Source organism: Ambystoma mexicanum, chromosome 1p (assembly GCF_040938575.1).
Source record: "Ambystoma mexicanum isolate Mex_15411 chromosome 1p, UKY_AmexF1_1, whole genome shotgun sequence".
Classification (NCBI taxonomy): domain Eukaryota; kingdom Metazoa; phylum Chordata; class Amphibia; order Caudata; family Ambystomatidae; genus Ambystoma; species Ambystoma mexicanum.
The window spans coordinates 250,484,361-250,509,677 of NC_090921.1; the positions used below are offsets into that span (position 1 = coordinate 250,484,361).

The 25,317-nt window shown below is 48.2% G+C and overlaps 1 long non-coding RNA gene across 1 annotated transcript in view; it reads left to right on the forward strand.

Annotated features, from left to right (window-relative positions):
• The window catches only part of LOC138497716 (uncharacterized), a 183,794-nt gene extending 164,297 nt beyond the window's left edge, over nt 1–19,497 (forward strand). Inside the window, exon 3 of the long non-coding RNA XR_011278674.1 lies at nt 19,327–19,497. This is a non-coding gene — a long non-coding RNA (uncharacterized lncRNA). The remainder of the gene's footprint in view (nt 1–19,326) is intronic.
• Nucleotides 19,498–25,317: the final 5,820 nt, after the last annotated feature.

Consider the following 25,317-nt stretch of genomic DNA (forward strand, 5'->3'; position numbering starts at 1 on the left):
TAGAATTCGGACCTTAGGTTATAATCCCTGTTATACCACGTGGCTTACATTTTAATATGATCCTGGACAAGGCACCTTATGAAATATAATTGGTGGTTTGGGTTAGCGCCAGCATGGGCCCAGGCCACAAAATTGCACTTGTCGCCCAGGCCAAAAGTTGCCAGTCCTCGCATGGACATGGGCCTCTTGCCCTCAGAAGCAGAAGGCTCTTCTCTAAGAAGGGGCTCAAATATCGCGTAGCGCGCCGTCAGGGGAGAAGTGGCAAATCAGGGTCTATGCGCGAGCCTCCTTTTTTCCATCCCATCTATCACTGCCTGCCACAGGTCACCCTGCGGCTGCTGGTGCTGCAGTCCTCTGTCGCACACTGTGGAGCCTTAGCGGGGCTGTCGCTTAAAGGGAAGGTGCTGTGATGGGAACAGCAGATTCTTTCAGACTCCTTCTTCTAAGCATGAAGCTCCGGAGTGGCACGCCTGCGTGCTATGCACCCTTCGCAGTGCCTTAAGTGGCACTGCTAAATGAGCCGGGGCTCATCAAAGGGGAGTCGCCTGCTGGCCCGTTAGGTCACACCCCCTGGACAAGTCCGGCTCAATGGGCTACTGGCACCCCTGCCATGCAGCTTTTTGCTGATCTCTGCAATTATTTTCTATAGGCTTACCTGGCAGGGAACAGTGCCTCGCCTATTCAGCCTTAATGGTGGCACTACTAGGGGCAACGTCACCATTAAGGCTGAAAGGGTGAGGCCGCTGGAAGCAGAGGCCTTTTTCCTAAAGACTGAAACTCCCCTGAATGCGCGGGAGCTTCAGGATATAGAAAACAAGGCCTCTGCTTCCAGCGACCTCGCGTTTCTCTCCATAATGGTGGTGCCAGTCCACGGGCACCTCTTGCTTGAAGGGATGCCTCGGACGATGCAGCGCCACCATTATTCTGAAGCCTGAAGCTCTCACGCTTTAGAAAAAAATCCTTGTCGTGTAGTGGCTGGGTCTGCCAGGGGAGACTAGTGAACCCCAGCAGGGCCCCACCTCAAAATGAGATTTCGGACGCCCACTTAAAGCCCTGACCCTTCTCCTCCAGAGTTGGAGTCCTGGCCATCTTTGGGGAGCCCCTTGTCCACATCTGTTCGGACGATGGCTAGCCTAGTTGCATAGGCCACGCCTCCTTAGTTACACCTCTCAAGCCAAACCCCGAATAAATATTCTTTTGTGCAACTTTTGGGCGCATACGTCGGAAGGATAACCCAGTGCTTTGACAGAGCTGACGTCCCAGATCCAAAATGGAGCCTCTTCTACCCCAACACCACTGGGATGAACAGAACGCGGGCAGCCACCACACATACTCTGACCTCTCAGGTGGTTCCAATGTCAGAGGTGAGCGTCTCATTGAAATCTCGCGTCATGCTTTGCATCCTGCGAGACTTCAGATTCTACCCTTTCCCATTGGGAATATAGAATCATGTGCCCCAGATTGCAAGACTACTGCAGGATTGGACGAGGGCTCTGGTACCTTGAGAGCGCTGCACACTGTCTGAACTGGCCGGATATAGTACAAGGCATCTATGCAGACGGGATCCCATCTGCATCCAGTCCTGATTTTATTCTGGGAATTCTGGCACTTGTTTTGCTTTTTCCATTATAAATCGAAGACTACAAGTCGCACAATGCAAATGCAGAACAGGACTGCATGAGCTACCCGCACCATAAACGTGACCATTTGGGAGCTATGTTTGCATACTCAGGCTGTAGCGCCTCTGCCTTTTCTCCCAATAGCAACATGCCCAAAACAACACATTCCACGCCTCCTGCCGGCCTGGGTTACACCAAAGGGTAACAGGTCACGGAGCCGAGTTGTTTTGCGGACCCCGGTACTACAGGGGGATGGGGGCATGGAATACAGCTCTATTTAAATCCCAGCTAAGGCGCAGTCCATCCAGCGGCCCCAAAGGTGTATTAGTCTGTGAATATTGAACATATGTGGGCAATATTAGTTGTGCACATTTGTGTTGCTAGCACAATTTTTAAATCAATTTTGGATCTGTTCTGTTTGAGTTTTCTCAGGGTGCCAGGACTGCAATAGCAAAGAGATATTCCCCAGAGGAAAATCCTGTTGTGCACTTGCACATGTGTCCAGTTGCTTCCTTTGACTTTTCTACTATTATACATACATGCAAACATGCAAGTATATATGCAAGGCTTGCTAATGAATCAACAGTAAACTATAATCTACCGAAAAAAAGTAGGTACATAAAATAAAAGAAATGAAATCAAAGTTGGGCAATACGGGTCCAATCCTTGAAAGATAGCTCAGAGTGTTTAAGGGCCTGCCACAGAGCTAAGCTTGCACCATGAGGTCAGAATTTCACATCTCATTAACACAGCTCAAGGGATTAATGTGCCTGCTGCATCTGTGGGGAGCATGCAAGGCAGAGCTCCCTCCTCCAAAACAACCGAAGAGCTGTGGTTCTTCTCTAGCCAACTCGGAATCAGTAAAAAGAAAATGAAAACGTTTTCTCTCAGGTTGGAGGCGTTTTTGGTCAGTAGCACCCGGAAGTAACTAGCTATAGGAGGGGTGTTAGAGGGGCCAGGTTTGGGCGTTGTATTTCTTTGGCAACAGATACATAGCTAGGAGCGTAAGGCATACGCGCAGGTGTGAGCACTTAACAGCGTTGGCCCTGAGTGCTCGTTTTACACCTGAAGATAGTCATCGGTATAATGGGCAGAGATTGAATTTCCTCTCCACAATTTGACAGGCTTTCGGCACCCCTGCCTTGATAAAAGCTTGCTCTGCCTGTCGTCCCCAGCCTCCAGGCCCGTCTGGAGCCGTCTTCATCGTGGGTGTGAGGTATGGCCGGCCGCACGGAGCCCTGACACGAAGACCCTCAGCCCCCACATCATGGGTGTGAGGTATGGCGTGCCGCACGGAGCCCTGACACGAAGACCCTCAGCCCCCACATCGTGGGTCTGAAGTATGGCGGGCCGCACGGAGCCCTGACACAAAGACCCTCAGCCCCCACATCATGGGTGTCAAGGATGGCGGGCCGCACGGAGCCCTGACACGAAGACCCTCAGCCCCCACATCTTGGGTGTGAGGTATGGCGTGCCGCACGGAGCCCTGACACAAAGACCCTCAGCCCCCACATCATGGGTGTCAAGGATGGCGGGCCGCACGGAGCCCTGACACAAAGACCCTCAGCCCCCACATCGTGGGTCTGAAGTATGGCGGGCCGCACGGAGCCCTGACACAAAGACCCTCAGCCCCCACATCGTGGGTGTCAAGGATGGCGGGCCGCACGGAGCCCTGAAACGAAGACCCTCAGCCCCCACATCTTGGGTGTGAGGTATGGCGTGCCGCACCGAGCCCTGACACAAAGACCCTCAGCCCCCACATCGTGGGTCTGAAGTATGGCGGGCCGCACGGAGCCCTGACACGAAGACCCTCAGCCCCCACATCGTGGGTGTGAGGTATGGCGTGCCGCACGGAGCCCTGACACGAAGACCCTCAGCCCCCACATCGTGGGTCTGAAGTATGGCGGGCCGCACGGAGCCCTGACATGAAGACCCTCAGCCCCCACATCGTGGGTGTGAGGTATGGCGTGCCGCAGGGAGCCCTGACACGAAGACCCTCAGCCCCCACATCATGGGTGTGAGGTATGGCGTGCCGCACGGAGCCCTGACACGAAGACCCTCAGCCCCCACATCGTGGGTGTGAAGTATGGCGGGCCGCACGGAGCCCTGACACGAAGACCCTCAGCCCCCACATCGTGGGTGTGAGGTATGGCGTGCCGCACGGAGCCCTGACACGAAGACCCTCAGCCCCCACATCATGGGTCTGAAGTATGGTCGGCGGCACGGAGGCCTGACACGAAGGCCCTCAGCCCCCGCATCGTGGGTGGGAAGTATGGCAGGCCGCATGGAGCCCTGACACGTAGGCCCTCAGCCCCCGCATGGTGGGTGTGGTGTATGGCGGACTGCACAGAGCCCTGACACGTAGGCCCTCAGACCCCGCATCGTGGGTGTGAGGTATGGCGGGCCGCACAGATGCCTGACATGTAGGTCTTCAGCCCCCACATCGTGGGTGTGAGGTATGGTGGGCCGCATGGAGCCCTGACACGTAGGACTCAGCCCCCGCATCGTGGGTGTGAGGTATGGCCGACGGCACGGAGCCCTGACACGTAGGCCCTCAGCCCCCGCATTGTGGGTGTGAGGTATGGCGGGCTGCACGAAGCTCTAACACATAGGCCCTCACCTCAGCCCCTGCATCGTGGGTGTGAGGTATGGCAGGCCGCACAGAGCCCTGACACGTAGGCCTTCCGCCCCCACATTGTGGGTGTGAGGTATGGAGGCAGCACAGAGCCCTGACAGGTAGTCCCTCAGGCCCCACATCGCGGGTGTGAGGTATGGTGGGATGCACAGAGCCCTGACACGTAGGCCCTCAGCCCCCACATTGTCGGTGTGAGGTATAGCGGGCTGAACAGAGCCCTGACATGTAGGCCCTCAGCCCCCGCATCGTGGGTTTGGTGTACGGCAGGCTGCACGGAGCCCTGACACGTAAGCCCTCAGTGAGGTATGGCGGGGCGAACGGAGCCCTGACACGTAGGCTGTCAGCCCCCGCATAGTGGGTGTGGTGTATGGCGGGCCGCATGGTGCCCTGACACATAGGTCCTCAGCCCCCACATCGTGGGTGTGAGGTATGGCGGGCCGCATGGAGCGCTGACACATAGGTTCTCAGCCCCTGCATCATGGGTGTGAGGTGTGGTGGGCCGCATGGAGCCCTGACATGTAGGCCCGCAGATTGTGGGTGTGGGGTATGGCCAGCCACAGCCGCTTTGCAGGGACACTTTCCAAATGCACACGTAACTGGTGGACCCAAGAAATAGGCAACTGTAACAACACCCCCCCCATGTACCACACGAAACATTGTTTGAGTGTTGACAATAAACGGCTGTGGGTTTTTCATTGCACATCATTATGTCATAATAAACACGACAATCCTAAGCATAATAACCATAAACATAATGTGTACTTTTGGGCACAAGGTACTGAGGTTCTGCCCTCAGGCCGGTGCCGCCTTCTTGTCCGCACGACAGTGTGGGCCCCGTATGGTGCCCTGTTCTCTCTTCTCCTTCATCTCTCCCTGTTTCTTGGGTGGGAGGGGTTCGGGAAAAGAAAAAGTACACTGCATAAGCACGGCAATTGTTTGGTGCTCAGTGCAGAGTCCCAAACAGATCTGTGCTTTTTGGCTGACTTGCAGCTCCTTATATTGTCCTAGGGGCTGTCCCTGTGCATTGTCTGCCTGTGGGGCGGGGCGGTGCTCAGGCCTGGCCGGTGGCGCCCATGGCATTTGCACCCTGAGGTGCATCTTTTGTTGACACCTGGGGTGCTTAGCACTTCCTCACTGGCCTGACCAAGGTGTTGTTCCCACCTTGCCCTCATCCTGCCTGGCTCCAGGAGTCTGAGGGGATGGGTGGGGGAGGAATATGGGAGGGGAGGGGGCATGTATTTGTTTTCCCTTAGCCTTGGCGGTGCTGTTGCCAGCCACTGTCCTGAACCCTCTCCTTTTCCTGCCCTCCTTGGGGCATAGGTTACTGGCCCCCGCTTTCGAGCTGCGGGGTTCCTGTTCCACAGCGCTGGCTATTCTCTCTGTTGTGTGGTAATTACCACACACATGCACATGCGTGGTAACTCTGCGCGAGGCAAAGAATGATGCTTCCGAGTGGGTGGGAGCCTGCAAACATGTGGCGGCACTTGATCGTCCCCTCCACCACCAACCTACAGCAATTCCGCCATTAATTCACCTGGAGGGAGGTGTACATGTCGTCCGCCAGTGTGAATGTTTAGTCTCATCCTGGACACGGCACAGCACTTGCACAGAAAGGGGCAGGGAATAACTGCTTATGCAGAGTACAACATGGGCACAGCATCACAATGGGCCTGATTTACAAAAGCATTTTACAAAGGCGCAGTCCCATTGCAAAACGATTTGCAAATCAGGTCCAATATGTGCTAAGAGCCCAGATCATTTACCATTCTTTGCACATAGTGCCTGGAGGGCCTTCAGAAAAAGCCCAACCGCTGCTTGTAGGAACTGGTGGCCCATTTCTGGGAGCACTCCTTACTCACCAGAAGGATGGTGGTTGTGAGGCAAGGCCTGGCAGGCAGCACACACTCCTAACTTACGCCTCCAATGTCAACGCGAGGACTGGCATTCACCACAAACCCTCAATGTCCACTTTGGAGTTGTAGTGCACCTTAGGCATGACCGGCAACAAAGCACGCTAACACGTGTGCCACTATTGGTTTGGCAGTAATGGAAAAAAACATGGGTGAAATTCACATGATAGCGATTTGTTATTTATTTAGCTCTTTCACCAAAGCGCTTTACATAGACCATATTTTAATGTCACCCAACGAAGTTGTTACTCATTTATCAACCTTCGAAGGATGAAAGGCTGAGCTGGTATTGCTGGAATTCAAACCTGCAACCTGCAGATAACACACAGATCACAGCAGCGAGCGCTGAGCCCACTGAGCTACCTTACCAGCACATGATTTTCCTGCAAGCCCATAAGAAGATGATATTGCACGTGAAACGTATTGTATATGGTATTCAAGTAAAAAAAGATGCATGCAGTCCCTGGAGGATAGCTCAGCGGCTACGTTCTCACCTTGGAAGCAAGACGACACGAAGCAACACAGGTCCATGCTTAGAAACCTCTGGGAATTTATGCGCGTTATAAATACGCAACTAAGAAAAAAAAAAACTTCACAACGAAAACAAAAACAAGAAACAAAAACAATTCCTGTAACAGCGCCTTGATGCCCGCAGGCTGTGTGAGCGCTTTAAAAAATGCAAAATAAAAAAACAAAAAAAAAAGTATTTACTGCATGATTATAGAGTGGGATACTACCCATAAATACCTGAGATTTATGCCAGTATCCAATGTGGGTGTCATTAAAAGCCTTTACTCCCAACAGTGGAACATCACTTTACTTGCATGATCAATGAAGGGCCCATGCATTCCACAGAAGGGTCTTTACTAACCCTTCTGAACATGTGTTCACACCGTGATAGAAGCTCAGTGCAGTCCGATATGCATTCCCATCCCCCAGAACGGTATGCAAAAACCTCTTTATATTATTTTTCTAAAAAAAGGGAATGAGGTATTCTGTAAGTGCTGCGTGTTTGGCATCACCATAAATGTGGCCTCCTTAGAATACCCAAATTAACAAGGGGGGTCCTGGGAGTCCCTCTGCCAGACATTAGTCCTGGTTATGAGAGACTTACCCAGAGTCTTTAGCTCACTATCTTTCACAGAGAAGAATTATCCCAAACATATCAGTCTTTGTCCTGCCCTGGGGCAGTCCAGCACCGAAATGCTAGGCAATTCTCCTCTGAACAAGAGTACCAACAGAAACCCCAGACACGTGTTTCGGTCTGGTTGGACCTCATCAGTAGGGTGGATCTGTGCCTCTCTAAGAATAGTGAGCAAGGGGTCCACGTCTGGATTCCCCTAGTAACTTAGGGTGAGACCCAAAGTTACTTAAATATGCAAATTAACAAGGGAGGTCCTGGGAGTTCCTCTGCCAGACATTAGTCCTGGTTACGAGAGACTTACCCAGAGTCTTTAGCTCACTATCTTTCACAGAGAAGAAATATCCCAAACATATCAGTCTTTGTCCTGCCCTGGGGCAGTCCAGCACCGAAATGCTAGGCAATTCTCCTCTGAACAAGAGTACCAACAGAAACCCCAGACACGTGTTTCGGTCTAGTTGGACCTCATCAGTAGGGTGGATCTGTGCCTCTCTAAGAATAGTGAGCAAGGGGTCCACGTCTGGATTCCCCAAGTAACTTAGGGTGAGACCCAAAGTTACTTAAATATGCAAATTAACAAGGGGGGTCCTGGGAGTCCCTCTGCCAGACATTAGTCCTGGTTACGAGAGACTTACCCAGAGTCTTTAGCTCACTATCTTTCACAGAGAAGAAATATCCCAAACATATCAGTCTTTGTCCTGCCCTGGGGCAGTCCAGCACCGAAATGCTAGGCAATTCTCCTCTGAACAAGAGTACCAACAGAAACCCCAGACACGTGTTTCGGTCTGGTTGGACCTCATCAGTAGGGTGGATCTGTGCCTCTCTAAGAATAGTGAGCAAGGGGTCCACGTCTGGATTCCCCTAGTAACTTAGGGTAAGACCCAAAGTTACTTAAATATGCAAATTAACAAGGGGGGTCCTGGGAGTCCCTCTGCCAGACATTAGTCCTGGTTACGAGAGACTTACCCAGAGTCTTTAGCTCACTATCTTTCACAGAGAAGAAATATCCCAAACATATCAGTCTTTGTCCTGCCCTGGGGCAGTCCAGCACCGAAATGCTAGGCAATTCTCCTCTGAACAAGAGTACCAACAGAAACCCCAGACACGTGTTTCAGTCTGGTTGGACCTCATCAGTAGGATGGATCTGTGCCTCTCTAAGAATAGTGAGCAAGGGGTCCATGTCTGGATTCCCCAAGTAACTTAGGGTGAGACCCAAAGTTACTTAAATACGCAAATTAACAAGGGGGGTCCTGGGAGTCCCTCTGCCGGACATTAGTCCTGGTTACGAGAGACTTACCCAGAGTCTTTAGCTCACTATCTTTCACAGAGAAGAAATATCCCAAACATATCTGCCTTTGTCCTGCCCTGGACCCCCCCTTGTTAATCTCCTTAGAATACCAAATGCAGTTACCACTGTGATGAAATGACTACTAGCCTGTAGCCGTGTGCAGTGGCTAAACTGCGTACTCGGCACCACGCTATCGCTCAATCAGAAGTGACCCAAATCATAAAGATGAAACGGGCAGAGCCCGACAGGTATCCCTCGTTTGCCTCTTGTGGTAACGTGGGCCAAGGGAAGGCCTTATCTTCATAAGTGGTGTGAGCTGATAGTGAGCTGATATATTTGCAACACTCTGAGGGGCACAGGGTATGTATAAACAGCAATGTCTATGTTAAAGAATAAGCCCATATAAGACAATAAGGGAGGCATAAAAGAAGTCACTGTGATCTTTTAAGGTTGGCCAGACGTTCGAGCCTCTCTACATACCTTTTGTATATTGTCTTTGCGACTCAAGAACATTGAGAACGGCTTCTAGGTGCTTTACAGTAGTCTAGTCATTGTTGAGAAAGTGGAGTTGTGCATTCCCCCTTGTGAGTTGGAAATCGCGTCGGTTAGATGCATCAGCTCCCGTTAGATCAAGTCGGCATTCAAGACGTTTGAGTCAATGGCCTCTAACAGTTTCAGATGGTGGCGAAATGAGGCTTCTGCTCTTTTGAAGTGGCCAATCGGTTAAGCTGCAATGGGTAGATAAGGCATCTGGATGGCTCAAAGAGCAGGTAAGAGGTTCTAAGAGTGTAGTGGTCAAAGCAGCACAAAGGGTCCTGAAGTGGCTTCAAGTGAGTTGTGCAAAGACAAACTGGCTCAAAGCGGTCTCAAGCGTTTCAGCTGCTTCCAGACTTCTGGGTTGCTGGGAAGGCCAATCCAGCATCTCCCGGGACAGATGAGTCCTTAGTTCCGCCCTTCCACGCCAGTATGTTTGTCTGGCACCCACATGGTTTCCTTCACCTCCAGTGAGAAGGATCTGGGTTCCAGTGAAAAGGCAGCAGAGAGTTTTTGGTTCACAGCAATGCTCACCCACGCTTCCCTGTGGATTGGCATGGGATAGAGCTTGCTTCTGCCTTGGAGCTCTCTTGCTTCACTTCTATGGCAGAAGACTTTGGAATAGGCTGTATCCCCAGCAGCGTTCCAGTGAATCCTTCTTCTGAGATTCCAAAGATGAATCAACTGAGGGTTATAAAGGCAAAATGTTACAGGGCATTGGTCTAAATCAAACCTGTTGTCAAGGGTCCAATTCAGACTGCTGTGAGATCATATCCAGAGTGTTTTGTCTGTAGGAAGAGGGGAAAGATAGAAACGGAGCCCTAGCAGAAACCAAGATGGCAGTCTACCTCTCTTTTGGCTACTCTAATTACACTCCTCCAATGTCTGCTGTCTTCAAAAGAACTCCATTGGCCAGCACCCTGGTGTGAGTGTGGAATTGTTATACCTTTTAAGCACCACTTCCAAGAGACCCTCCATGGGAGGATTCCTGGGCCCTGAGAGGAAGGTGTTGTCTATCCTAAAAGAAGATCAAAAGGAAGCTTCCCGGCCATTGTCCAAAATGGCCGTTGTGGAGACACCCCATCCAGATGTCTAATACACATCAGCCCTGTTAAAGCTTTACACTGCTGAACACGCTAACACTAATATGATATCAAATGCTGTGGCAGTATAATTGTGGACCCTAATAGTCACCATACCATAACCAGGCATGGTTTATATTGACAATTTAACGTGGCACCAGGCTGACTAGGATACACAATTATTTTGTTTGGAATCAGCTGTGCAGATGGTTAAAAAGACACCCCTGACTGTTTGAACTTTGTGTTTCAGCAGCTGTCAGGAATGCAAATATGTCCTGAAAAAAATCAGATCAGCAGACCTCCCTTTCAGAAACAGAATTAGGCATATCATTTTATCACTTAACAATCAAAAAAGCGTGGGTTATCCCGCCTTCACCAGATGGCATTCTGTCACAACCACAATCCTGGTTATGACCTCCATAGTGTTCAGTGCCATTAGTAGGTGTGATGGTAGCGTGTAGCCGATCCATAGTTTTCATTGATGGTGGGAGGTCTGACAGGAAACTGCGGGCTCTGTTGCCTAGTGTTTCAGTGCTTATGTCCAGGGACACATTTAGACTAGGGCCTCATTACATGGTAGGCGGTAAGGGTTTACCGGTACCGGTAAGGGCACCAGTACCAGTAAACCCTTACCGCCTTACTACGAGGTCCCTTTGCGGGACCCGACCTTAACGGCTGGTGTAGACCAGCCGTTAAAGTTGGGACCCGCAAAGGGACCTTGGTGCTAATTAGGGTACCGCAATTTGCGGTACCGTAATTAGCCCCTTCCCCATTCCTATTGAGCCCTATGTGGCAAAAATTGGAATGGGGAAGGGCCATGGAGAAAGGGGGAATTACCGCCCCGCCAACCTTGGACTAGGGTGGTAATTCCCCTTTTCTCCATGGTGGTACCGGTATGGTACCGGCGGCAACCATGGTGCCAATAGCACCATGGTTTACCGCCTACCGTGTATCGGAGGGGTGTAGAGTGGGTTGTTAACCTGTCAAATGTTGTGAGAGGGACAGACTGTGGGGAAGGGACAAACGTACTTGTGTTGCAGCGCTTTCCACCAAGGCATGTTTGTAGGAACTAGTGTCAGGTTAGCAGCAAATAAATTGTGCAATTTAAAGCACATCCCAGCCCTGTCATTCCTCTAAAAATGATAGGATTGAAGGACAAAATGCATATTTCTGTTGGTATTTGTTGGCATGGTGATGGTGTGGGTGGATTGTGGAGTGCGGACAGCTTGGTCAGTGGTTAGTTCATTGTGCACGCCCAGCTGAATTGCAGTATAATGCAATTTAAGCTGGAGTCTCGCTGCGGTTGGAGATTTCTTTTTATCTTAAACTAGTAGACCTCAGGGCTATAAGCCGAGCTTCAAAAAGCAGTTTTATTTTGTGAGTCAATCTCTTTCTGTGGGCATTCTTGACAATTGTGGTTTTAGGGTACCTAATTTCTTTACACATTCTAGTGAGAATCTTAAATGCGGAATAGCCCCCCACCCTTCACGTCTGAAACTAGGCACTTAACCACTGCTGTGAGGACGAGTTGTCTCCTATCCCCTTTTACCCTTCCAAGCACAACCCCCCCGGCATGCAGTGGCCAGGCCTGGCTCAAGGAAGTATTATTTGGGTGGGCCAGGTTTGTGACCAGGGGAGCCCAACTTCCGTAGGAGTACCCTCAAAAATGTATTCTGTTAAGCCAGATTTCTCAGATCGGTGATCCATTAAAAAAATCTCATCCAGGATCTGGAAAATTCCATTTGCGCCCTTAAATTGGTTTAGTGTTTAGATGGCTTCATAAGGTACAGAAGCATGGATTCAAATCCAGGCTGTTAGGACCATGGCTGAAACATTTACCCGCAAGACTACTTGAAAGTCTGATAAAGATGCTTGTTAGGATTGCACTGCGTGGTAGATTGATGGCAAACAGAATCTTGGGCAAGGCTGACCAATGGTCCCGGGTAGGTATGGAATGGGTGTGGAACTTATGGCGGGAGTAGAGAATGGCTGTCACAACTGCAAATGCTACATGTTTTTTAAGTTGTCTTTGACTACTATTGGAGCTGTGTGTTTAGGGTCATGACTCTGACTGGAAACAGCCTGTTCACCTCACCAGGTTTTGCTCACAGAAAGTGATTTGCCTGGATTCACTCAATTTGCTCAAATGGAAACTCTGCTCACGCCTTCACCGCTCATTCCTTGCAAAATCACAGGCGCTCCGGTCCCTCTTCCAAAGCCTTCTGCTCTCTTCTTCCATTTCCATTTGCATTTAAGAACCCTTAACAAGAGTTTAAGAGATTAACCCCAATTAATTATGCCTTAAAACAAATGTGTTGTACCTTTTTTCAACATAATCTTAAAGAGAAGCAGAGCAAATAGTGTGCTAATATCAATGTATCTATCTTCCCTTCATCTGCTCTCCCCTTTCTATTCTATCCACTCCCCCCTCACCACAATCCCTCTATCACCTTCCACCAGTTCCCCTGACCACCATTCCCATTTACAACCACTCCCACCTATCCCACCGTACCCCACACCATGTCTTCTTGGCCGGCTGGCGGGAATTGAGGATGATGCCACCTCCTCTTCTGCAGGAGATGAGCAACGAGGCCCCCAGTCCTTATTCCATCTAAGATGGTGTGCGTTCAAAAATACCACCCTGAATGCTGTGGCTACTCCCAGGAGGCCACGGAGGAGGAGCGTGTGGTCCAGCCATCTTGTTGCGAAAGACAGACCAACTCCTTCTCGATAAATATTGAAGCAAGGAATAGGACATTTTGTTTCTTACAAAATTACATTTTGAATTACAACATTTTTATTTTTTGTTGCAATTTCACAGCACATTATACTTGAGTTGAGGGTGGGTGGGAGTGCTAGCATGCAGGAGAGAGTGGGATCAGGAGATAGACAGCGCAGGTTGATGGGTTTCTGGCCTCCTGTTATCGCTCCTGGTTGGATGAGGAAGGTGTGAGGGCCAGCGCTCCCCTGCCCCCCTCTATATTATTGTGTGATACATACTGTTTATGATATGCAATTGTCCATGATGACTTCTTCTTTGACATGTTACTTTGCTTTGCTATTGAATGTCACAATTTTGTTCAATAAATGTGGCCTTATATTTTGTAAAGAAAGATGTGTGCTGGGCTCCATGGCGGGCCCTGAACCCTGCATTGCCCATCTATTAAACAATGAGTGGGGCTTTTTTTTCAAAGGCTCATACTGCAAACTGAATCACTTCTAGGAGCACCTAATGTTAGTAGGAAACACACTGAGATTAAAGGATTTTCCAAGGATTAGGCACTTCGTTTAAGTGGTAAAGCCAGAATTTGAGCCTAGCCAGAAATGTAGGTTCTTGACCAGACATCTTCACAGCTAAAATTGGTACAAATATGTATTGAGGTTTGGTTTTGAATACCTAAAATAATGCAATCCCGGGTATTTGCACAAAAGTCACATGTTGAACAGAATTTTAAATGGTACTTATACCCCGCTTACCATAGCTACTATTGTGCATATAAAAAACTTTTAAGTGACAGGGATGATTTTTAAGAAATGTGTTTGTTATGGATTATATACTTTTAAACCAATGATCGTAACCCATGAAAATGAAATATTGATTATTGCAAGTTTCTGTATTCAATGTTTTTCTTTATTTTATTTTTCCATTTATTTTGTTTCTTTTTCTAACGTCGCTAACTTCTTTCGTAAAGGTTTGCAACAAACCAGAAACAATTACAAAAATAATACTCACTTTTATACAGATTACTTTAAAATGCACAAGTCTCATGATAAACAACCCGACAATGTGAACATCATATTGTATAAACAATATACATCATATAAGTACATCATATTGTATAAACGGGTTGAAGAAATGTAGTAATCGGGTCAATTTGTTTTGAATCCTAAATTGCATGGAGAGGACCAGTACTGTTTGCACTTCTTTACAAAAGGGCCCCACCAGGCAATAGGTATTCTTTCCACCAAGTATTGGAAAAGTAAATAGTAAAAACATAGGCAGAATGGCCTTTTCTCTTCACTTTTATACTACGTGTCTAGAAAAGTGTAAATCTCTCCCACAATTAACGATTTGGAATCCGCTTGCTTTTACCAATAAAACTACAATAAAAAGTCCTGTAGTATGGAAAAAGTGGCAGTAAAATGATTTGATTGTAGCTTTATTTTCCCCATCCTGAATGGAAGCCTACATGCGGCAGAATGCAAATTTATCAGAATTTACAGAAACAATCTCATACAGACACAAAGTGAAATTAAATGCATAACTTTGTTTCACACAGCTTGTTCTGTACCCCCATAATTTATAATCCCCCAACAATCACACTTAAATAGCGTATTAAAAGCAATTAAAAGAAAAAAGGGCCAGTTACCTTTTCCCATCACTAATCACTTCCTGTTATAGATACTCTGTTGCCGAGACTTGTTAAAACGATGAGGCCTCACTGGGAGGGCCTGTGCAGCCCTGGCTGACTTAGAGAGGAGAAAGGCAGAGCAAGGTGCCCCTTGTGTATTTGTCCCTTCTCCGACTGTTAAACCCACCTTTGATTGCACTTTGCAGGAATTATTTCACTACCACTTTTTTAGGTTTCACAGATGTGAACGATTTATTCTTTGCGAGCAACATAACAGGAAATGCTCTTGTGTTGTGTCATTTTAAAGCTTTCATGATCAATCTTCTGAGAGGATAATGTTTATGGGGGGGCAATCATACAACGCTGCTCCCCACCTCTGTCACTGGGGGGTATCCCTCAGGAAATAACTTCAATTTCTGGCATTACCTAAACACCCAGCAGTTATATCATACTTTTCAAACAAGACCCACAATACATATGATGTATTCTGTTTGCATACAAACACTATTAATGGTTACTCACTCTTCTGGCCGGGCTGGCTTTGCTTCCACACAGCCAATGATACATACTATTTAGGTCAGAACCCCACTGGCAATTATGCATGAGACGAAGATCTGAAGCTGGTCCATACTTGCCGTACTAGTCTTGATATATTCATGTAGGTTCTTGTTGGACCATCTCAGTGATGTGCAGTTTGATTTCCAACCCCTAGCAAACACGGCGCCCACATCTGGGCATGTAAACTTTCACTTAGTGGGAAAAACTGAAAACAACACGCTTTGGCAAAGCCAACAATGTGGGATTTTGAGTACACATGGGATAGGTATTTGTCAGGAACTGCTATAAGGGTAACACCTATAAATAAAGTGGGACCATCTGGAAAATGGTGCGAGTACCTAAGCATATGATCCCAATGTGTGGCACGTGCCTGTGTAATACATATACACAAGTCAAAAAGATTGGCTTTGCAATTGCTTGTTTTAGGATTCCATTGCAAGGAACAGATGTGAGGATACCCAAATTGCCTTTTAATCTACTGGCTGAAAACACATATTGTAAGATATTTTTTTTATTACAACAGAAACTCATTTACAGAGGCAATTAAATCATTAAACACTCAAAGGAATGCTTAGATATTCCACAGGCTGGCCCAATGCAGCACACAGTTTGATATTACTTTGTGACAGAGCTATCTCAAATAGTACTCAAGAGGGTATCTTTCAGCAGGGAGGGGCAGGTAGTTGGTGGGAATACCAAAGGGAGTAAGATGGCAATGGATGGGTAAACAACCAAACACATCCATAGAATGTTCTCCATCCTATCTTTGTTCCAATGCAATCATTCTGGTGTAGACCTAATAGCCCAATTCCAAGCCTTACTCTAAGTCACTTTTTGATTGTCCTTGTACTACACTCTCCCTTTTAGAATTACATTTTCCTACCAACCTTATTGTTTCACTTATACTACTCGAGTAGTTCATGCAGCAGAATATATGCTTTGAATGAAATATGTAAGGGCCCTCAGTCTGATGGATGCAAGTCCCTGAATCAATCATAACCACTGGCATTGCTTTGGTCAGGCTTCCACACCGTTGTTTTCAAATCTGCCATGGCCTCCCTGCAACTAATGTGAGGAGACCTGCCCAAATTGCTGGACCACAAGGCCCAAAACTGCTTGTGGAGGCTTGTGTTCCAGTAAATGTAATGTGCCTGGGTCTTCAGCCCTTTATGCACCTACTGCAGAAATCTGGGTCCCGCCATCACCTGACATTTATTGATACAGTTAACCATTGTATTAAGCATGATGGGAACAACAGTTAAATTCCCACATGAAAAAAAAACTGTAAATCACAGAAATCAACTTGATAGGTTTGAAAAAATAGCTACCTTGGAAAGGAGAGGTTTGAAATGTAAGATGAATAGTCCAGTTAAAAAAGCAACCCAGGATCTTGCTAGATAGTTGTAGACTGCCTGCCTGAGCAAATGACCCTCCATCTCCCTGGTCATTTCAGCTTTCATGACTGTGGTGCATAAATCATTTTTCAAGGAAAGCAAACAAGCAGTTCCATGTAATAATGCCCCCGCAAAAATGTCTCCCGAATAAAAAGTCACAACTTTTTGTGGCAACATTATATTAAACATGCGGGGGACACCCCAGCAACCCCAACATTGTTCTTACAACAGGAGCAGGAGACTTCCTTGCTGTCCATCCCCATACATAATGTCACCATATATAGTGTCGCCAATGGCTTTTCCCTGTGACATTATGTATGGGGACAACATGTAAAGGGACATTATGTATGGGGACATTATACCCCGATACCCCTCCTGCAGTGCAGCCCATCAGAATGCTAATCGCTAAATCCCCCCTTCCTGCTACCCCCCTAGTTTTCCTCGGGTCACAGTGGTGGTTAACACCACTGACAAGGCCCCCTTTCTAGGAGGGGGGGTCAGAGGGTGGCATTGGGGGCAGGGGGCTGACTCCACTTGCCCCCCTCACCCCCCACTAGATTCAGGACTGGCAGTGGCTAACATCCCATCACAATTTCAATGGTCTAAAGCTGTAAGCATACAAAACGCACAGTTGCTAAAATAACTCAGAAGGAAGGGGTTTAAAGACCCATTTGCCCAAAGGTCGTTGCGCTCCTGCCTATGTCAGACCTGACAGTTAACACAGAGCCCTGGCACGTACAGTTTAGCGTCTGCGTCAGGTATGACAGGTGCCACAGAGCCACTGTTCAGTGTGTGTATTAAGCTTAGCAGCAGCACGTGTTCCTGGAATATAGGTTTCTGTTTCTACGTGAGACGTGACAGGTAGAACAGAACACTGACAACTGGTGATGAGTTTGTGCGAGGCATGATGGGAAGGATCCCTAATTCGTAATGTATGCGCTGTTTTTGTCAGAGAGCTGATGCGCAGTGACAATGTGAGTCCTGACAGGCAGCTCGCGGTCCTGGCGCTTGTTGGTGAGTGTCGGTGCCGCTCTGAGCGGCAGCAGAAAACACTGACAATGATCACATTAAGGGTGCGTGTGGAACAGCGAGGCGGGATGGCAGGCTAGCTTGTAAAGATTCACAGCACATTTTTGCATCTGTAAATGAGTGTGGGTTTGTGGCCGATTAGCGCGAGTAGCCAAATTCTGTGCGATTCACAAAACAATACAATAGGTAATTTGCGACCAATTGCATTAAAAACGCACGTGCGCAGTTTGCGCCATTATTGCAGTTTGCACACATGGATATCCAGTGATACACCCAAGGAGAGGGTGTCATGCATTTGTTGAACACAGTGGAGCTCATGTTCCTATGAGCCGTAACGTAAATGGAAGGCGTAAAAGCCTTGAGTAAAGCTTTAACGCCTTCCATCCACGTCACAGCTCATTTCCATTCATCTGTATGGTGGCGAGGATGGACGGAACACAACTTTCATTTCTGTCGCCTTCCTCTCTGCCATACAAATGCCCCAACATCGGCACCGGCATGGATTTTCATGCTGGTACAAATCCTGCAGATCCCTATGGGGTCTACCTGCTTAAATCAGAAGGCACTCTATAAGCATATTTTGTACGCTCTACCTGGCATGCTCGGCAGGCGGCGTGGCGTGTTCAATTACAATTACATGTTGCCTGACATGCTTGCATGTCGGCAAGCATGTATTTGTAATTGTAAACACTGCTTAACATGCATGCATGGTAAGCAGTGTTCACAATGAAAATTAAATGCTGACGAACATGCTGGCATGTCGGGTAGCGTTTAATTGTAATTGTGGGCACCGCTCGTCATGCAAGGCAGCGTTTACTCACTTTGCACAGTGGAGTGGAAATGATGAAAACGTGGCGGTGTGATGCTGCCTACATGTACGTCAGCATGTAATGGATCCCCGAAATCTGTAGGATCACGACGACTAAGCTGTAAGTTGTCTTATAAAATGCGCCCGGTTACCCCTGGGTCTGGTGCGCAATACAAGTAATAAAAGCAAACAAACAAACAATATAAAAAAACTGAACGTAATATGGCGGGGTTTGCCTTAGTAGGGCAAGCGCTGAACCCTGCCTAGGAGTTCTTGAGACAACACCGCATATCTATGATAAAGATGGAGTGGGGGCGGGGAGGCTCTGGGGGCGATGAACAGGCAATTTGCATGTGTCGGTATGAGTCTGGCAGGCAGCACAGACCCTTAATTCTAATGCAGAGCACCTAAAGGGCCTGATTCACAAACCGTTTTCATTGGATAATCCGATTGAAAAACGCTTTCTGACTCAGGCCCAAAGTGTTTTGGGCAACACTCATTATTTGGACTGGTGGTAAATTAGAAGCGACACACATGTGTTACTGTATTAGAGAGCACATGTTTTGCTGCTCCCCTTGTTTACAGCCAGAAGGGAAAGGATTGATCATTAACAATTGCATTAGTGAGTGCCTGGAAGGAAATAATGAAACAAGCTTTAAGCGTATATAAATATGATTTTTATTATTTGGGATATTTAAAGTGTGTTATGAACATAAGACATTGTAATTATTGTATGTAACAAGAGGAATTATGGAATTATGTATTTGTGCAGAAAGTTATTTTAATAACCGTAATACACATTACATTTAATAATAATAACAACATAAAATAAAGTTTCTAATCATCTCCCTGTGTTGAGATGGTGGTGGAAGAGCGAGAGAGGCTAGACTAGCAGAGCCTCTGCCTGCCTTTACTTTTATTTCCAAAGCTCTTTCCAATTCATTCATTCTATCTCTATTCCCTTTCTTTCCATCAGACTAGACAGTGACAAAGAGCGAGTAATGAGAAACCAGGAGCGGGTGAGTGAGGAAGAAGATAAAAGAGGAAGATGAAGAAAGACAGGAGAAGACGAACCAGGACAAAAAAAAAGCGAATGGAGAAAGAAATAGTGAAAAAAGCCCCAAAGAAGGAAAAAATCATAATAATCTGTGCCCTTTCATTAAAGCGCTCAACATAGAACATCTGTGTATGGCATTCATATTACCCAAGCGGAAATGATGCTCTTTTAACAAACTCAGAAGGGGAAAAGTTTGATTTGGCCTTGCTGGGATTCAAACTGGCGATGTGCAGGTCAGTGGGTACTTAACCAACTGAGCTATATTACCATGAAGGAGGAAAAGATGAGAAGAAAGCAAGAGTGGGAGATAGAGAGAAGGGGTCATCGGAAGAATGTGGGAAAAGGAAGGATGGATGAAGGATTATATTTACAGAGATATAGAAGTGAAAGCTAAATGAAGCATGGTTGATGGAAAAGAGGAAAACAAGGACAGATGGAAGGAAAGGAAAGGACAACGTCCCTGCAGGCAGAGGTGGCTTTTTAATCTCCTGCACCTCTAATTTAAATTATAATAATTGTGTGACTTAGTCAGTTTGGTGGAACCTACATCGTTGAATATAAGCCATGCCTCGTTGTGGGATGGTGACTGCTAAGAGCACCCAATTATACAGCCACGTCAATTTCATATCTAAATAGTGTTGGCTCACTGTCACAGGGTCAGCCATGACAGAACTGACATTTATTAGTGACTGGTCTGTCTCCATTGCAGATATGTAGAACAATTGCCAGGATGCTGCCTCATTTTACTTCTTGTACACCCTCTGACAAACTGGCCTGTTTCCTGCTCCAAAGGCAATACCGGTTCCTTGTCAACACTAAGAAGAGAGCCCACATCAATGCCTGCATCTCCTAGGCATATAACAACTCAGCCAAACTCTTTAAAATCTGCAAAGAGCTGGCCAATCCTGCTGCAGTGTCTACTCCTGTCACCTCCCAGGCCCTTTGTATGGCCCTTGTCTCTCATTTTATCACTAAAACCCATGACATCCTATCCACCCTCTCGTCCTCTACTCCTCCGTCCACCGTCCTCCATTCTCTCCTCTACCTCAGGACCCACTGTGGCCACCTCTCCTCCCTCTTTCTCTTCCTTTCCTCTGTTCTCCCCAGAAGAGGTTTCTAGACAAGTCTGATCTATGAAAGTCTCGTCAAAACAGGTTCTTCCCTGTTCTTCTAAAACCATCAAGGAATACACTGACACCCTCGCTCCTTCCCTGGCTGACTTCTGCAATCACTCCTTTGACACCGAAGCATTCTTCCCCCTGAGGGACTCTCTTGTGCACCCTCTTCTCAGAAGCCCACAGCTGACCCCTCATGCCCGGCTAACTATCGCCCGATCTCCATCACCCCTTTCCTGGGCAAACTCCTAGAAAAACTAGCCATCTCCCAGCTTAACCTTCACACCGATTCTGATGGTTGTCTCCATGACCATCAGTCTGGCTTTTGAGCTGCCAGAAGCACGTACACTGCTCTCCTGAACATTCATGAAGACCTGCTCAACAACCTTGATTATAATATCCCCTCTGTCCTCATCCTACTTGATCTGTCTTCTGTCTTTGACACGGTCAACCATGCCATCCTGCTCAATGGTCCAACTTGGGTACTTCCTTTCCCCTGTCTCACTTTCTACCTATGGTGTTCCTCAGGGGTCTAACCTCTCTCCCCGGTTGTTCAACAAATACCTAGCACTACTTTCCCACTGCATTGCCACTCTCTGCCCCAACTTTCAGTGCTATGCGGATGACACTCAGCTTGTTTTCAGACTACCCTCTGCCACCTCTTCTGCATCTCTCATTTCTGTCTGTCTGCTATCCAGGAGGGCGTGCCACCAATGATATCTATCCTAATGCCAATAAGACTGAGATTCTCCTCATCGGCACACCTGCACCCTCCTTTCCTGTCACTCTCTGGCCAGCCTACCTAGGCCCTCTTCCTGCTCCCACCTATGAGGCTAAGAACCTCAGGGTTATCTTCGACTCTGCACTCTCCTTTTCTCCTCACATCTCTGACGTCTCTAAGAAGTCAAACTACCAACTGCAACTCCTCAGAGGTATTCTTCCTTTGACCTTCTTCTCCAAGAAGCTTATTGTCTGTGGAGCTCTGGCTCTCTCTAAGCTGGATTACTTCAACAGCCACTTTCTAAATCTTCCTGCTTCCACTCTCTGCCCTCTGTAACTCATCCAGAACACGACTGCAAGACTTGTCCTTGGTCTCAGGCCCTGGGATTGTATCTCTCCAGCCCTGAAATCTCGTCATTGGCTCCCAGTGGCTGCAAGGATTACATTCAAGACACTTTGCATTGTCCACAAGGCTTTCTGGGGCCTGGGTGCCAAATATCTTTAACTCTCCTTCCATAAATACCTTCCCACTCGAGCTCTTCGCTCCTCCACCTCCAACTCCCTCAGGGTCAGTCGGTTCGCCATGCAGCAAGTTGGGGGTAGATCTCTTTCCTCGGCTAGGGCCTCCCTCTGGAACAGCCTCCCTGCCACTCTGAAACTTGCGGAGAACGATCTCCGGTTCTGGAAGCACCTCAAGACCTTAGCCTTTGCTTCTGCATTCTCACTTCCTCTGCCATGCTAATCTGTCTGCTTTGGCACTGTGCACCTGGCTCCCTCTGATTTCGGGCCCAGGTCCTTGACCACCCAACCACACACCCACACTCCCCCCTGGCAAACCCTGCACTTGGGTCTGTATCTGTAACCCTACAGTTTCCCTACGGCACTTATCAGACACCCATTGTCTACACTTCAAACCTTGCACGTGCCACTCTTGTGGCTGCATTACCAGTTGTTGTTGTTTGTATCCCTTGCTCTGCACTTTCCACTTCTCCCATCTCCCCTCTCCCCTGCACATGTACATTCTCAATGTCACTGGGCCTAGTAAGATCATTGTTTTGTCCTCCCTTATTCCCCCTCCCTTGCCTTATCACACTCTGAAACACTTGTGTATGAGCGCGATACAAATAAAATATCATATCATATCATATCATTGATTTTCCTGCAGGAAGGCTAACACCCTCCATCAGGGCATAGGAACTTCCCCTAGAAGGCCTTCTGGGAACCTGTATTTCAGAGGCAGCTCTGACATAACAAAGCCACTCTCACACAATAGTGCTGACTACTGGAGTCTCTTTGATGTCAGCAGGCATGGGAAGGGGACCGTTACAGGTAGCCAGAAGGGAAGCATATGCCCAGAGAAGGTTATGGTCATCTTAATTTCTGTGAGGGCTGTTTTTTCTTTCCTGTCCCCATTTTCTGCAAGCAGGGCACTCTGGGTGTGATATCACAAGGCAAAGGGCACTTGTTTCAACAACCTGGATTGTATCTCTTACAGCATGCTTGCTTTGCAACAATCCTCTGTGGCATTTTGCGTTTAAATGGAGTGGGGCACCCCATTTTGTATTCAGCTTTGGACCATCAAGAGAATAAGCATAATACACTTATGGAAATCTGCTGGGAGCACAGTCAATTCCAAAGCCCTTGGCCACAGGTAAAGAAGAGAAGGCCTTCAACTTCGTGGAGAGCTCTGTCCCCTACCCCTCCTCGGTGAAGAGTGTGGGGGACTGCTGTTGGATCAAGGCCTCTACACTAGGGGTGTCCGAATAGTAGATTTAAGTATTCAACCGTATAGTTGGACAAGTATTCTCCTGGAGTCGAATACAAAGACAAATAGTTGCCTTTTTAACAAATAAAGTTATGCAGACAAGAAAAACACGTTATACATTGAAAACACACTTTAAAATATTTATATTCAGTCTTTATTGCATTTCTTTTCTTTGTTGTTGCAAGATGTTTGTATAAACCCTGAAAGGAATACATTATCAGAAAATAAACGTTGTTTTTTTGTGTATTCATTGTTGGCACCTGTTGAGCAGGGCCCAAGTAAGTAAGACTAGCCTCAAAGAATTGTCTGCATGTATGCCACGGGTGCACAACATACGGCCCGCGGGCCAGTTGCAGCCCGCAATACTATCTTGTCCGGCCCGCGAGCAAGAAAGAATTTCCTAATGGAGGGCGGCCCGCAAACTGCATCGGCCGCCCTCCATTAGGAAAAGACTTTGTTATTCTTCTGGGCCGGACTAAACACTGATCCTCATTGGGTCAGTGCACACGCACCACGTTGCTCCTACAAGCCACGTAGTGTCTGTGTGCTGCACCAATGGAGTGCCAGCAATATGGCTGGCATGGTCAGCAAGGCTTGATGCCGGAAGGCATTTCAGCCTTGCCACGCCAGCCGCGGTGTAGTACCAGAAACATTGCCAGCGTTCCAGCTAGCCTGCCTTCCAGCACGTCTGGTAAGTACATATGGGGGTATGAGGGGGCTGTATGTTTGTGTTTGTTTGTGTGTGTGTGTGTGTGTGTGTGTGTGTGTGTGTGTCTCGGGTATGTCTTGACTATGTTTTTTATTTTGTATGTATGTTGAGATGCGGGGGTGGGGGGGTGTCGGGTCTGTGTGGGTTTTTTTTCAATGTATGTGCAGTGTATGTTGAGATGGCGGGGTGTGGGGGGTGTCAGGTCTTTATGGGTATGTATGCATGGTATATGCTTGTTCGTTTGTATGCTGATATGGGGTGTGGGGTTGGGGTCTGTATGGGTGTATGCATGCATGGTGTATGCTTGTTAGTCTGTATGTTGGGGTGGGGGTTTGGGTCTGTATGGGTGCATGGTGTATGCTTGTTTGTATGTTGAAAGTGGGGGTGGGGCCCATGGGGCATGTTTTGTTGAGGGGTGGGGGTCATGGGGCATAGTGTTTAAAGGGGGGCCCATGAGGCATAGTGTCTGGTTGGGGGGTGGGAGCCATGGGGCATAGTGTTTGGTTGAGGGGTGGGGCCCAGGAGGAATAGTTTTTGGTTGAGGAGTGGGGCCCATGGGGCATAGTGTTTCGTTGGGGCATGGGAGCCATGGGGCATTGTGTTTGGTTGAGGGGTGGGGCCCATGCAGCATAGTGTTTGGTTGAGGGATGGGGCCCATGGGGCGTAGTGTTTGGTTGAAGGGTAGGGCCATGGACATAGTGTTTGAGGGGTGGGGCATAGTGTCTGGTTGGGTGGTGGGGGCCATGGGGCATAGTGTTTGAGGGGTGGATACATGGGGCATAGTGTTTGAGGGGTGTGGCCCAAGAGGCATATTGTCTGGTGAGGGGTGTGGGCTAAAGGGTCATGGGGCCTCATTACACGGACGGCGGTAAGGGTTAACGGTCACCGTTAATGGCAACGGTGACCGTTAACCCTTACCGCCGTACTACGAGGTCCCTTTGCGGGTTGGAGGAATTAACGCCTGCTTCTTGCAGGCGTTAAGTACCAACCCGCTAAGGGACCTCGGAGCTAATTACGGCACCGCAAAATTGCGGTGCCGTAATTAGCGCCTTCCCCATTCCCATAGAGCCCTATGGGGCAGAAATGGGAATGGGGAAGGGCAATGGCGGAAGGGGGATTTACCGCCCCTCCAACCTTGGAATGGGGCGGTAAATCCCCTTTCCGCCAAGGCGGTGCCGGTAATTTACCGGCATGGTCCAGGGTGCTAATAGCACCCTGGATTACCGCCTTCCGTGTAATGAGGCCCATAGTGTTTGGTTGAGGGGTGGGGCCCATGGGGCGTAGTGTTTGATTGAGGGGTGGGGGCCATGGGGCATAGTGTCTGAGGGGTGGGCTTAGTGTCTGGTTGGGTGGTGGGGGCCATGGCGCATAGTGTTTGAGGGGTGGGGCCCATGGAGCATAGTGTCTGGTTGGGAGGTGGGGGCCATCGGGCATAGTGTTTGGTTGAGGGATGGGGACCCTTGGGCACAGTGCCTGGTTGGGGGGGTGGGGGCCATGAGGCATAGGGCCTCATTACAAGGTGAGCGGTAAGGGATTACCAGCACCAATAAGGGCACCGGTGCCGGTAATCCCTTACCGCCCTACTACGAGATCCCTTTGCG